At 49.4% G+C, this 13,030-nt stretch overlaps 1 protein-coding gene and 1 pseudogene across 2 annotated transcripts in view; one reads left to right on the forward strand and one right to left on the reverse strand.

Moving 5' to 3' along the window:
* Positions 1 to 13,030, reverse strand: part of TCF7L1 (transcription factor 7 like 1) — a 179,371-nt gene that overhangs the window by 58,586 nt on the left and 107,755 nt on the right. The gene's annotated exons all lie outside the window — the stretch shown is intronic.
* LOC118147256 (PDZ domain-containing protein GIPC1 pseudogene) lies at positions 10,281 to 11,444 on the forward strand (annotated as a pseudogene).

A 13,030-nucleotide genomic window follows, 5' to 3' on the forward strand; every position in this document is an offset into this window, starting at 1 on the left:
CTTGGAGTTCTTTTCTAAAGCTGCTGCTGCCTTTGATGCTTTCTTTAAATCCCATGAGCAAAGTGGCAGACTTGGGTGGGGAAGCCCCAGAATCTGGCTGCGGTGCAACTTGATTCTGTTTCCAAGGAGCGGTGTGGGAGCTCAGATGCCTTGGGCTAAGCTGGAGCCCCTGTTCTTCTTGCCTGCAGCTGTGCTGGCCAGCCAAGGCCTTGGAAGGTCAGGAAGGAGGGTTTTTTCTTTTTTAAAATTAATTTAAAATGTTTAAAACTAAGGTATAGTCTGTAAATAAAGACAAGTACACAAATCTCGTGTATGGCTCAATGAATTTTTTAAGACAGGATTTTGCTCTGTTGCCTAGGCTGGAGTGCACTGGCTTAACCAGAGCTCCTGGGTTCAAGACCACAGGAATGTGCCACTATACCCAGGTAATTCTTACAATTTTTGTAGAGAGGGGGGGTCTCACTATGTTGTCCAGGCCTTAGTGAACTTTTAAAATGCAACCTTTTTTTTTTTAAGACGGAGTCTCACTCTGTCATCCAAGCTGGAGTACAATGGTACGATCTCGGCTCATTGCAACCTCTGCCTCCCAGGTTGAAGCGATTCTCCTGCCTCAGGTTCCTGAGTAGCTGGGATTACAGGCACCCACCACCAAGCTCAGCTAATGCTTATATTTTTAGTAGAGATGGGGTTTTGTATGTTGGCCAAGCTGGTCTAGAACTCCTGACACCTCAGGTGATCCACCTGCCTCGGCCTCCCAAAGTGTTAACATTACAGGCGTGAGCCACTGCACCTGGCCTAATATATAAATATTAATGTAACCACCAGCAAAGATCAAGATATAGAACGTTTTAAATCGATTATAAGTTGCAGAAGCAATGCATGAACACACTCTCCTTGTAAAGCATTAAAACATGAGCTGTGAGTTGACCCCTCCCAGTGTCCCGCCTACACACACAAGGCCCCACTGTTATATGTAATTGATTGTGTGTCCGGAAGCAGGGGCTTCCCCTAGGCATTCCCAGGCCTCCAGGGAGCAGCCTGACCCAACAGGTTTGGGGTCTTTCTCCTTGAACATTCTCTTCTGCCCACCCCCACCCTGTGGATTCTCCCACCGTGCGTAGCCCAACCGCCTCACTGAGCTTCCACCCTCCCTATCCTTACAACTTCAAGCAGTCTGACTCGGACACCTCTAAGCTTCGGCTGCAGAGAATACAAAGAGCACGCAGCCTTCTGCGTGCGGACACCGAACTGGGGGGGGATGCCAACCGGCCCCAGAGCACACCGAAGCCAGAAACTGCCCGAACTAGTTACATTCCAGCAAGATTAGCACAAGGCCCAGCCTGCTCCTGGGCTCACCCCTCCTCCCCTCTTGGGCCATGAATAGGATTTTTAACTATTTCCCTCCCACTTGCTGTCCAGCCTCACACATGGACAACGGCTCCCTGCTGTTTGCACATTAACCTCCCATTTGCCAGGCAGCTTCTCAGGGCCTGCGGATTAACACCCACCAACCCAGACAATGGTCCCCGGGGAGGGAATGCAAGGGGCTCAGACAAAGTCTACAGACACTGAGCCCAGTCAATCACTGCGCAGCGACCACTGGCCAACAGCAAAGGGGCTCCCGTACTCCAGACACACAGGAATCACCACAACGGCTCATTCCTGGCTCTGGGCACCTGCCCCACGTGGGACCAGAGAGGGTATTCCCCTAACTCAGGCCTACAGAAACCAGCAGACCCCTCTCCCCACCCCATCTCTCTGGGACATTCTGGCCTAGGAGAGGCCTGAAAGGACAGGGACTGAAGGGCTGGGAGGGCAGAGGGCAGCCCTAGGTAGGCCTCGCAGACCCAACCTACCCTGTTTAGGCTTCTCCTTTCTCCTGGCAAAGCTGAGCTCTCAGGGTACATAACAGGAAGCAGGTGCCTCAGGCCCCTGTCCTGGGGCTCCCTGGGAAAGCTGCCTGGTCTCTCAGAGAGCAGGGGCCCTGACTGAAGCAGCTTGTAGACATGACTCCATAGGTCAAAGCCATTTTCCTATTTCCCTGTGTGCAAGTGTGCACACAGGCATAAACTTGGAAATGCAACAGCATGTGAGGGGAAGGGAATGGGGAGAGAGCCAGACTGCGAGGTATGGGAACGGTCCTTCCATGACCTAGGCCAGCAGCTCAGCCCCCACATTCATACAGAAAATCTCCTCCAGGTGATGCTCATGTAAGCTGGTCCTGAACCAGAGGCCCTGGAAGTGAAAAATTGCCTGCATTAGCTGAGGATCCTGTTAAGATGCAGTCTGGGCCAAGAGGTGTGTGATGGGGCCCAGGATGGTAAGTTTCTGACAAGCTACCAGGTGACGCACTCTTGGTTTAGCGAGGCCTCAGACTGGGCACATCATCAGAAGGGTGAACTCTATTATGTTCCTTCACCAAGTGGTTGTCTGGCTCCAGTTTCCACCCTTCTGGAGAAAGGTCACCACCTCTCCAGACAGCCAGTTGCAGCTGTGGACAGCTCTGTTTGAGTCCTTCCTCATATTAAGATGTCCCACAGTGAATCTGAAGTCCTTCTTCTCTCGTCCTGGTAGTTCCAGACCCTCACAAGAAAACCTTGTGGCTTCCACTCCTGTTTTTTCCACATACCTGTGGCTCCTCATCCAGGCCAGTGAGGCTGTTTTTCTGAGCTTCATTCTCTTCTTAGTACTAATGGCAGACAGGGTAGGGGTAGGGGAGCAGATCTCAGTGCAGATTGGCCAAGATATTTGGGTAGGAGTGAGAATAGAGCCCCCAACGGAAACAGAAACCAGAGTCCTAGCCTGGGGCAGTGAACATACAAGAAACTTAAGGACAATTAAAAAGCAACAACCACAATTAATGTGGTTTACACAGGCAAAACTCATTAATGTGGGTTGGGGTGCTTGCTAGGCAAAGCCTTTTTACAGACAGTACAGATTAATTGCAAGCAAGACCCCAAGGGGAATATCTAAATGGCTAGGAAACAACCTTCGAGCCCCCAGATGCAGGTAAAAGCACCACTGGCCTAAAAGGGACACACAAAGGACTTCGTCCAGGGAGCCCCCTTGCCAGTCTGGCTTCAATTCCTGGTGAATTTCAGAAGCAATAAACCTGTGCTCCTTTTGAAAGGTTTTAGAATTCAGAAGACCCCCTAATTCACACTGACATCCACCCCAGGTCTGAACTAATTGTGTTCACAGGCAGTTCTGCTAAGAAATCACTTCTTAGTACTTAGTTCTGCTAAGGAATCACTTCATCATCACTGCTGCAGGGAAATTTTGAGCGGGGCTGATGGTTTGCAGTGGCAGCAAGTCTACAAATGATTATCCCTAATGAGATGACGTAAGAGCAGCCTCAAATAAGGCACTCATCCAGCTGCTCCATGCCCTCCCACCCACTCCAGGCCATGAGCCCTTTGTGGAGCTCTCATGGCAAGAGAGGCCTGGGTCTTCCAAAGGTGAAACCACCCCAAAGACCCAAGGGCTCCCACTCAATCTCCTGCTGCCACTCCCTGCCCCTCTGCAAGGTCACAGATGACAGTTGGATAGGGCAAAGCTAGGACTGAATCCTGACTGTACCCCTTACCAGTTGTTACCTTGATCTAAAGTTAATTGTTCTGAGCCTCAGCTCCTGAATGTTGAAAAGATATTAGTATAATCCAGTTCATAAGATTGTGTGGTGGTTTAACTGAGTGAATGCTCAGCATGCACTTAGCCTGGAGTAGGTAAACTCTCATAATGGTAGCAAAAAGGAGGAAGGTTTCTATTAACGTTGGGAAGATGGGCCTAATGCCCCTCTTTCTTTGAGGCTCTAAAGCACATTGTTCTTCTCTTGTGACACTAACTTTCCCTGCCTTGAGATCAGCTGCACTAGTTGCCTTGTTGCTCTGGTGGACCAGGGAACAGTTCCTATGTAAGGTCATGGCCTCACTCATCTTTTACTTACCTCCTGCAACACTCAACCCAATCTCTGCAATTAGAAGAAAGCTGATCAATATTTCTGCATTGACTTGCCAGCATGAACGAGCCAACTCAGGACAAAGCATGGAGGCCGTAACCAGATGGGTAAAACAGCCAGTAAACCAGACCCCCCCGCCTATTGTGTGAGCAGGTTTCCAACAACAGCAGCTGCATTTAGGTAAAATGGCAATTACATTTCTAACTGGCTGTCAAACTATTCATGAAAATGGCCACCAACATCCTCTTCTTTTTGGTAGAGATGGAGTTTTGCTCTGTCGCCCAGGCTGGAGTGCAGTGGCATGATCCAACCTCCCTGTCTCGGGTTCAGGCAATTCTCCTGCCTCAGCCCCCTGAGTAGCTGGGACTACAGACGCACGCTGCCACACCCAGGTAATTTCTTTTGTATTTTAGCAGAGACAGGGTTTCACCATGTTGCCCAGGCTGGTCTCAAACTCCTGAGCTAGGGCAATCAGCCCGCCTTGGCCTCCCAAAGTGCTAGGATCATAGGTGTGCACCACCACGCCCAGCCACCAACATCCTATTTTTTTAAATCAAAAACTAAGCTGTATGTCTGCTACACAAGGAATAATCCCAAACCTCTGTGGTTTAATAGGCTTTTCAGCACTTCTTCTTCAGAAGCATGGATCCCTAATGTTTACATTTAACGTGACACTGGCTCACGGTCTATTGTTCCATAGTCTTATTGCACTGTCCACACAGCCTACCTCATTTTTACGGAAATGGGTCATTAAGTCAGGGACCTTCTTCTTCCATGTCATGACATGCTTTGGTTGTGAGTTGTGAAGATCTAATTTTAGGCCCTCTGAGAAAGGGCCTAAAATGTCCTAAAGTAAGCAACAGATATCAAGTTTTTTTCTGAGGGTTTAAAATCAGAAAGCCATTCTGTTTCCTTGAGCTGCCATCCATTCAGTCCTAGAAGTTGCAGCCTGCTGTTCTGGGCCCAGAGAAGTGGGGACTCATGCTCAGAAAAGTTTCCCTGGGGTGCTAGACATAAGGGGCTCAACAGGGGCTGAGGTTGGGCTCCCTGGCAGGGGTAGGCCTCAGGGAGCTTGTGGTGGGGCTGCTTGGAAACCACACACTGACACTGATGACATTGTTTGTGTGCAGGCATTTCTAGAATGTTCTATGAAAATGGGCTATAGAAAATATTCACACTCCTTCAAAACACACTGTTCTTTTGTGGTCTTTCATTTCTCCCTTCTTGGATCTGCTCTGCTACTTTCCTGGGGTGGCGTCGGGGACTCCTCAAACTCCCAGGGAAGGGACCTCTTTTTGAGAGGCCATGCAGAGGGTAATAAGAAGTAGACTGATAGCAAATGCTCTTGTGGAACTGTCTTCCTGAACAGCTGGCTATAAATTATCACAGGGCGTAACTGCCCGAGACCATGTAGGTGAATTATCTGCAAGTCCTGCGAATGCTCAGGGGTGGGGACCTGCAGCTGCCATGAGTATGGCTTCAAAATAAGTTTCCTGAGATGAAAACAACTGAGAGTCCAGAGGCATCAGCTAACCTGTGGGGAGGGAGTGGGAGGGCCACCCATGGCCTCAGTTTCCCTGGGTACAGCACTCACTTCCCTCAGAGTCCTTTCTGTGATACCCACCTCCCCTAGCCCTCTTGTCACTATACCACCCAACACACAGACAGCAGCAGAGAAGCATCTAGTGTTGAGTGTGTGTGTGTGTGTGTGTGTGTTTTGAGACAGGATCTTACTCTGTTGCCCAGGCTGGAGTGCAGTGGCACAGTCACGGCTCACTACAGCCTTGACCTCCTGGGTTCAGGTGATCCTCCCACCTCATCCTCCCAAGCAGTTGGGATTACAGGTGTATGCCACCATACCTGGCTAGTTTTTTGTATCACTTGTAGTGATAGGGTTTTGCCATGTTGCCCAGGTTGGTCTCAAACTGCTGGGACTTAAGCAATCTGCCTGCCTTGGCCTCCCAAAGTACTGGGATTACAGACGTGAACCACTGAGCCCCGCCTAGAGTGTCTCTCTCTGAATTGCAATCTGAACTTGAATGGGAAACTGTCAGCTAGTTTAAGGGGCAAGCAGTAGGTAGCTTCTTGTGACATCTTCTGAATCAGATGTCAGTCACAGGTAACTATCAAAAAATGGTGACTTACAAGATCGACTTAAATAGAAAGCTCTGGTCTGGTCTCTCTCCTTCAGCTCTTATATCCAGCTGGTTCCTTCTGTCCTGGAGAAGTAAACAGCCTCAGGTGGGACCCAGAGACTTGGGTTCTAACTCTGCCCTAATTAGCAGTGTGATGACTTTAGGCAGGTCCTTCTCCTTGCTGAGCACAGCTGCTAGAAAAAGCCTTTATGGAAACAAACATGTATTAAGCCCCTACTGTTTACACTATATACTGTATACAATGAAAGGCAAAGGCTTTTTATTTCTTCCTCCCAAGGTTCTGTTTGTGTGCAATGCAAATGAGTGCTGATTGTCATTTAGACATAATAATATCCGGATATGGGTCATTAAACAGGGCAGTGACCTGCCCACTTGGTCTACTGACCTATTCTTGGTTACTGCAAAACATTATTCAGACAGCAAGATAAATTGGTTAATTTTTCTTTCCACTCCTAAATTGTTAAATTAGTTACGGCAAAAACCAAAACCCAAGCAAACAAACCACACAAACCTCTTAAATACAAGTAGGGCCCCGATCCTGCCATCCGTTTTACTCCGAAATACAAGCTGGTTTATCTCTCTCCCACCTTCTGGTGGCCTCAGGCCATGTTCTCAGGCCCCTAACTAGCTCTTAGCTGCTATTTAGAATCCAGCTGTTAATTACTTCTTTAACACCTTTTTGCTGCTCAGTCAGAATACTGAGTAACCTCCGAGACTAGTTTCTCCTTTGCCTTTCTTTAGTGGCTCTGAAAGGTCTCTCAAAGGTTATCTGTCCTCAAGATGTGCCTAATTCTCTGCATTCAGGGCTTTCTTTACAGGGGATGATACAACTTGGGAGCTTTTAACATACACAAACACAAAATAGTGTAATACAAAGCTAGCCAGGGTTATTTAAAAATCTCACTTTCAGCTGGGCATGGAGAATTGCGCCTGTAATCCTACCACTTCGGGAGGCTGAGGTGGGTGGATCATTTGAAGCCAGGACATTGAGACCAGCCTGGCCAACACAGCAAAACCCCATCTCTACTAAAAATACAAAAATTATTCAGGCATGGTGGTGTACATCCGTGATCCCAGCTACTTGAAAGGCTAAGGTACGAGAACCACTTGAATCTGGGAGGCAGAGGTTGTAGTGAGCCAAGATCACACCACTGCACTCCAGCATGGGAGACAGAGCGTGACTCCATCTCAAAAAAAAGAAACAACAACAATACAAAAACTCACTTTTGAACTAGTCTATGTTTAATATATTACTGAGTGCTTTTTCAAAAGGCCAAATTACCAATTCATGTGTATGGTCGGGTGAGAAGGCCGGGAGGCAGGTGCCTTATGGCTTTGGACTATTGCAGATGCCTTCCAGTGGTGGACCAGAGCAGCTGGCACTGGTGTACTGGCATCTCCTTCAAGCTCAGTGTTCAGTGATGTCATGTTGGTAGCCTGAAATCTGTCACAGTGAGAATATTTACATCATGGAAAGTGGCAAACACTACTCAGGGCACACTCCTTCCCACAAGGAGCTGACTATTAAATATTTACCAGTGCATCACTGCTATTAACCCATTTCCCCCCTTCTCTTTCTGTTAGTAATTTAAAGGACTCATTTATTGGGCACACAGTCCACTGAGTTAGACACGAAAGCTGCAGAAAAACAACAATTATTGTTACCTTTGTCCGCCATATCACTGTCTATGTCTTTACACTGGAAACTCACTTAACCCTCAGAACAACACAGTGTGATAAAGAAATAGTGCTATCTCCTTTTTGCAGATGAGGAAAGTGAGTCACATAATGGCAAAACGTTGCTTATGGCCGCAACTGGTAAGTGATGCTTCCAGACCCAGAACTGAGGGCTTTCCCCACCCCCCAGAGCCCATGAGTTTTTCTGCTCTCCCAGGAAAAGGCCTGGAGACCCGATGTGCAAAAACTCAGGGACATGTTCCACCAGAGCTAAGACTCAAGAGCAAATGAGTTTTATGGAGGCTTTGCACCAGGAAGGGCTCTTAATGGAGACAGTTGTGCAGGCTGTGAGGAAGGTTCCACAGACCCCCAGAGAAGCAGTAAGAGGGAACTGAGGTCACCTTGAGAAGAGAGGTTCTGAGATACAACAGGCCTCTTTGCCTGGCACACTTTGTCAAGGCAGAAAAATGCCTTCCACTTCTGGAGAAAAAAAAAGAAAGGAGTCACAGGATGCAATTAGGAAAGAACAAATATATCCTCAGATTCTCACAGCTGAACAACCAGGGAAAACCCAGCCTGTATACAATCAGAAACTGTTGTTGCCAGAGCAGACACGCAGAAGGTCTCTGCTCACCCCTGCAAGAGTAACTGCGCAAGAAGCAGGGCCCACACTACCACAGGCCAGTGAGGGACCACTTCTTCCTTAGCAGTAGTGGCAGTGCAGCTGGTTCTCCTGCTGGGTTCCCAGTTGGAAATTCCAAAGGGAACTACTTTCTGCATTCAGCACCCAAAGAGAAAAACTGCAATTCGTGAAAAATAAAAACTACAATTTCAAATGCTACTTTGTAGAATGCAGTCATATTCTGCCAACAATCAGACACTAGGCTAGGTATTTCCTTATGATACTTAGGAGAGAAAGAAAACCAAGTTCACTCCCCCTTTCCCTACTTCCTCCTGTTCCCGCCCCCCTCAAGGGAATGAGTCAAGTCAGTCAACAAGTATTTACGGAGCACCCACAGGATTGCAGAGTCTGGGAGGAGGTGCGGTTGCTGGAAGAAGCCCAGGACAGCTCTCATTTGAGACAGTTAAAGGAAATGTCAATCCTCAGGCCAGGTCTAAACAGGGCAGAAAAGAACTGGCTGCCACCTGGGTGGGTTTATTCTGGACCAATCACTCACTCCTGGCTGAGCTGCCTCTGTTATTGGCAAGGCAAAGTGGGTGGATCAGCCATGTTCATGTACATTTTTGGAAAACTCCACACACAATACTAACAATCTTGATGGCTTTTGAGGTGGGAGTTGGGTTGGCTGAGATACTCTTCTTCCTCCCTCCCAAAGGCCTCACAACAATAAAAATTAAACAAATGTTGTCAGATGTTCACCGTTTCTCCTCTGCAAATATAAGTGTGTGTAAGTGGACGAGAAGGCTAGCAAAACCCAGGGCCCATGGAAACAGCCTCCCGGGGGCCTGCCTGTTCTAGTTTGGAGACTGGGTTGTATTTACTTGGCTCCAGATCCTGTTCCTCCAAGCGTGCTCTCTGGACCATTGCAATCAGCACTATGTGGGATTGTGTTAGAAATGCAGAGTTCCAGGCCCCACCCAAGCCCTACTGAAGAAGAATCTGCATTTACATAATCTCTGCAGGTGGTTCCCATGCACGTGCAACTCGGAGAAGCACCAGTCCCAATAACCAAGAAAGTGTTCGTTATTAAACCCCAGCGAGCCCCCAAAGTCACATCTGGGGAACATCTGTCTTCCATATTGCAGGGGGGGGCAATTAGCAGCCTCCCTAGATTTGCTGTTCACAGAAAGCAAACACCAATAAAGCCTAAAGATTTATAAATATATTATGACTCCTGGTTTAAAAGTAGGTGCCTGGAAGGACCCAGGTCAGTTGCACATTATTTAATCGCCATAGGAAGACATATTCTTGGAGCTAACAGGACCAAACACTGCCGGCCACAAGGAGTCCTTTCACATCTACATTACACTCAACAACTACATGCTGGCCTAGATTCACTTGTTTTAAATACCCAAGTTATGTTTGAATAACCTGTATGGTTACAATTAGGATCACTGCATCTGGGAAAGTCACCGCAAACCCCCACACATAAATATGGTGATTTTAATAACAAATAACACATTTGGAGGCTGGTATATAAGTATGCAGGCAGAGGAAGCCACTGAAGATGTTAATTTGCATGTTCACAAAGAAATAGAATCCAGCTGCCACATTAATGCTTAATTCTACAGAGCCGTAGGACACCCGCACAACCTTACCATGGGCATGCTCTAAATTTAAAGCCGATTTTCAAACCCTGGCAATTTTGGCAAAAACCTAAATTCAACTGCTTAAGGAGGAGACTGGATTTCCTGTGAATCCTAAAATAGTGCGAGTAGAAAAAAGTCTATTTGTGGCCCCCCTAGGCGCCACTGCGGGAGAGGCCCAGGCAGGAGTTTGCGGAGGGCCGAGCCGGGTGAGCGCAGGGGGGCGGCGGCGGCGGCGGCGGCGGCGGCGGCGGCGCAGAAGAAGAAACTGAGGCCCTGTGAAGTGAAATGACTTGCCCACGGCCACACAGCTGATCTCCTGGGCGTGACCCTACTTCTTGCTGCTCATGCCGCTGGGATTGGGGCGGCGGAAAAAGACGACCCCTCTAGTGGAAAATGAGGAGGCTGAGCCAGGCCGTGGCGGGCTGGGAGAGGAGGAGCCAGGGCCCCTGGTCGAAGGTAAGGTGGGGTGGGGAGGCCCCAAATGGGCTTGCCCCCCCCGCCCCCAGCCTTGCGGCCCCGCCTCATGTTCCACACCCAGCTGGCCCATGGCAGTCCCACTGGCCACATCGAGGGCTTCACCAGTGTCAAGGAGCTGTACGGCAAGATCGCCGAGGCCTTCCACCTGCCAACTGCCGAGGTGATGATCTGCACCCTGAACACCCGCAAAGTAGACATGGACAAGCTCCTGGGAGGCCAGATCCGGCTAGAGGATTTCATCTTCGCCCACGAGAAGGGGCAGTGCAAGGAGGCGGAGGTGTTCAAGTCGGAGGATGCACTCGGGCTCACGATCACGGACAACGGGGCTGGCTACGCCTTCATCAAGCACATCAAGGAGGGCAGTGTGATCGACCACATCCACGTCATCAGCGTGGGTGACACGACTGAGGCCATCAAGGGGCAGAGCCCGCTGGGCTGCCGGCACTACGAGGTGGCCCGGCTGCTCAAGGAGCTTCCCCGAGGCCGCACCTTCACGTTGAAACTCACAGAGCCTCGCAAGGCCTTTGACATCATCAGCCAGCATTCAGCGGGTGGCCGCCCTGGCTGTGGCCGACTGGGCACTGGCCGAGGGACCCTGCGGCTCCGATCCCGGGGCCCCGCCACAGTGGAGGATCTGCCCTCTGCCTTTGAGGAGAAGGCCATTGAGAAGGTGGATGACCTGCTGGAGAGTTACATGGGTATCAGGGACACGGAGTTGGCGGCCACCATGGTGGAGCTAGGAAAGGATAAAAGGAACCAGAATGAGCTGGCCAAGGCCTTAGATGAACGGCTGGGGGACTTTGCCTTCCCCGATGAGTTTGTCTTTGACGTCTGGGGCATCACTGGGGACGCCAAAGTTGGCCTCTACTAGGACTTCCTCCGGACCCTGCGATGATGATGACCCGGGTCCAACTTGGTGGGAGGCCCCCCCCCGCCCCCCCCCCCCCCCCGCAAGGTCACCAATGTCAGGACCTGAACCTCCGACCTGAGCCTAGCTCAGCAGCCCCAGGACGATGGGGAGGGGAGGTGGGGCTGGGCCCCCCACCCCGTTCCAATTGGTACCATCCCCTCCCTGGTTCTCAGTCTGGCCGGGGTTCCCGGCCGCCCCCGCCCCCTTGCCCTGTTCCCACCTACTTCAGCTGGGTCAGGCACGGGGAGGGGAGGGATGGGTCACATTGGGCGGCCACCTCCACCTCCTCCACTTTCCACCATCAGCTGCCAAACTGGTCCCTCTGTCTCCCTGGAGCCTTGGGTTCTGTTTGGGGGTCATGACCTTCCTAGTTTCCTGAGGCAGGGAATACAGGGAAGGGGGTGTCACTCCCCACAGCAAATGCAATAATGCCCTCGCCCCTCCTGAGAGAAGCACCCTCCCCGTGGAGTCTGTAACCTCCGAATCTGACAGGAGTCGGCTGTGAACCCCCCCAATCTCCTCCCTACATCTCATCTCTCCCTCCAGGCCCATCCCTAGCCCAGAGCAGGAGGGAGGGACAGATGATGGCCCTGGGCTTTTGTATCTGAATCTGCTGTCTTGAACATAAAGAATCTCTCTGCTGTTAAAAAAAAATAAAAGAAAAAAGTCTATTAGTTTAAGTTTTGCAAGTTAAAGACAAGTATCTGAATTGATTTGATGCGAAGTTTCGCAAAATGTTCACCTTGGGGCAGGAAAAACGAAAGGTCTAATTGGAAGAGATGTCTTCTTATAAGGGATTAGAATTTATGGAGTAGGGTCTAATTTAGCTGTTGTTTTCTGGCCTCCTACACTTGTATTTAGTGTTCAAATTAAATGTGAAAATTCTATCAGCCTTTAAGATAAACCTTCTAAACTAGGATGCATATGAGTGAATGTGTTTGTGTTAGAGGGAGAGGCTATTAATAATACTGGTCATGGTAATATTAATAGGAGGTAGTGTGCTAATTTGGATATTGTATCCTGTTAAGCTCTGTTCACTTTACCAGTTTCTCTAAGAAAACGGTGTATGTTGAACTGCTCGCTAGCATGGTGTACTTGCTCAAGCACTTGCAGAAAGACACAGGGGACTTCCTGTGGGGATGCAAACCCAGTGGGGCAAACAGAGCCTGGTAACAGTACAATCAATCAACTGTTTCAGTTATGAAGGAAAGAGCTGCTAACACCTCCCACTCCAGTGGAATGTACCTCATTGAAAGCTCTTGGCACTCACTTTTTTTTTTTTTTTTTTTTTAATATTTTACTGCATTTTACGTTTTGGGGTACATGTGAAGAACATGCAAGATTGTTACATAGGTATATACATGGCAGTGTGGTTTGCTGCCTTCCTCCCCATCACCTATATCTGGCATTTCCCCCCATGTTATCCCTCCCCAACTCTCCACCCCCTGCTGTCCCTCCCCTAGTTCCCCCCTGCAGACGCCAGTGTGTGATGCTCCCTTCCCTGTGTCCGTGTGTTCTCATTGTTCAACACCAGCCTATGAGTGAGAACATGTGGTGTTTGATTTTCTGTTCTTGTGTCAG

This window comes from Callithrix jacchus, chromosome 14 (genome assembly GCF_049354715.1).
Source record: "Callithrix jacchus isolate 240 chromosome 14, calJac240_pri, whole genome shotgun sequence".
Lineage (NCBI taxonomy): Eukaryota > Metazoa > Chordata > Mammalia > Primates > Cebidae > Callithrix > Callithrix jacchus.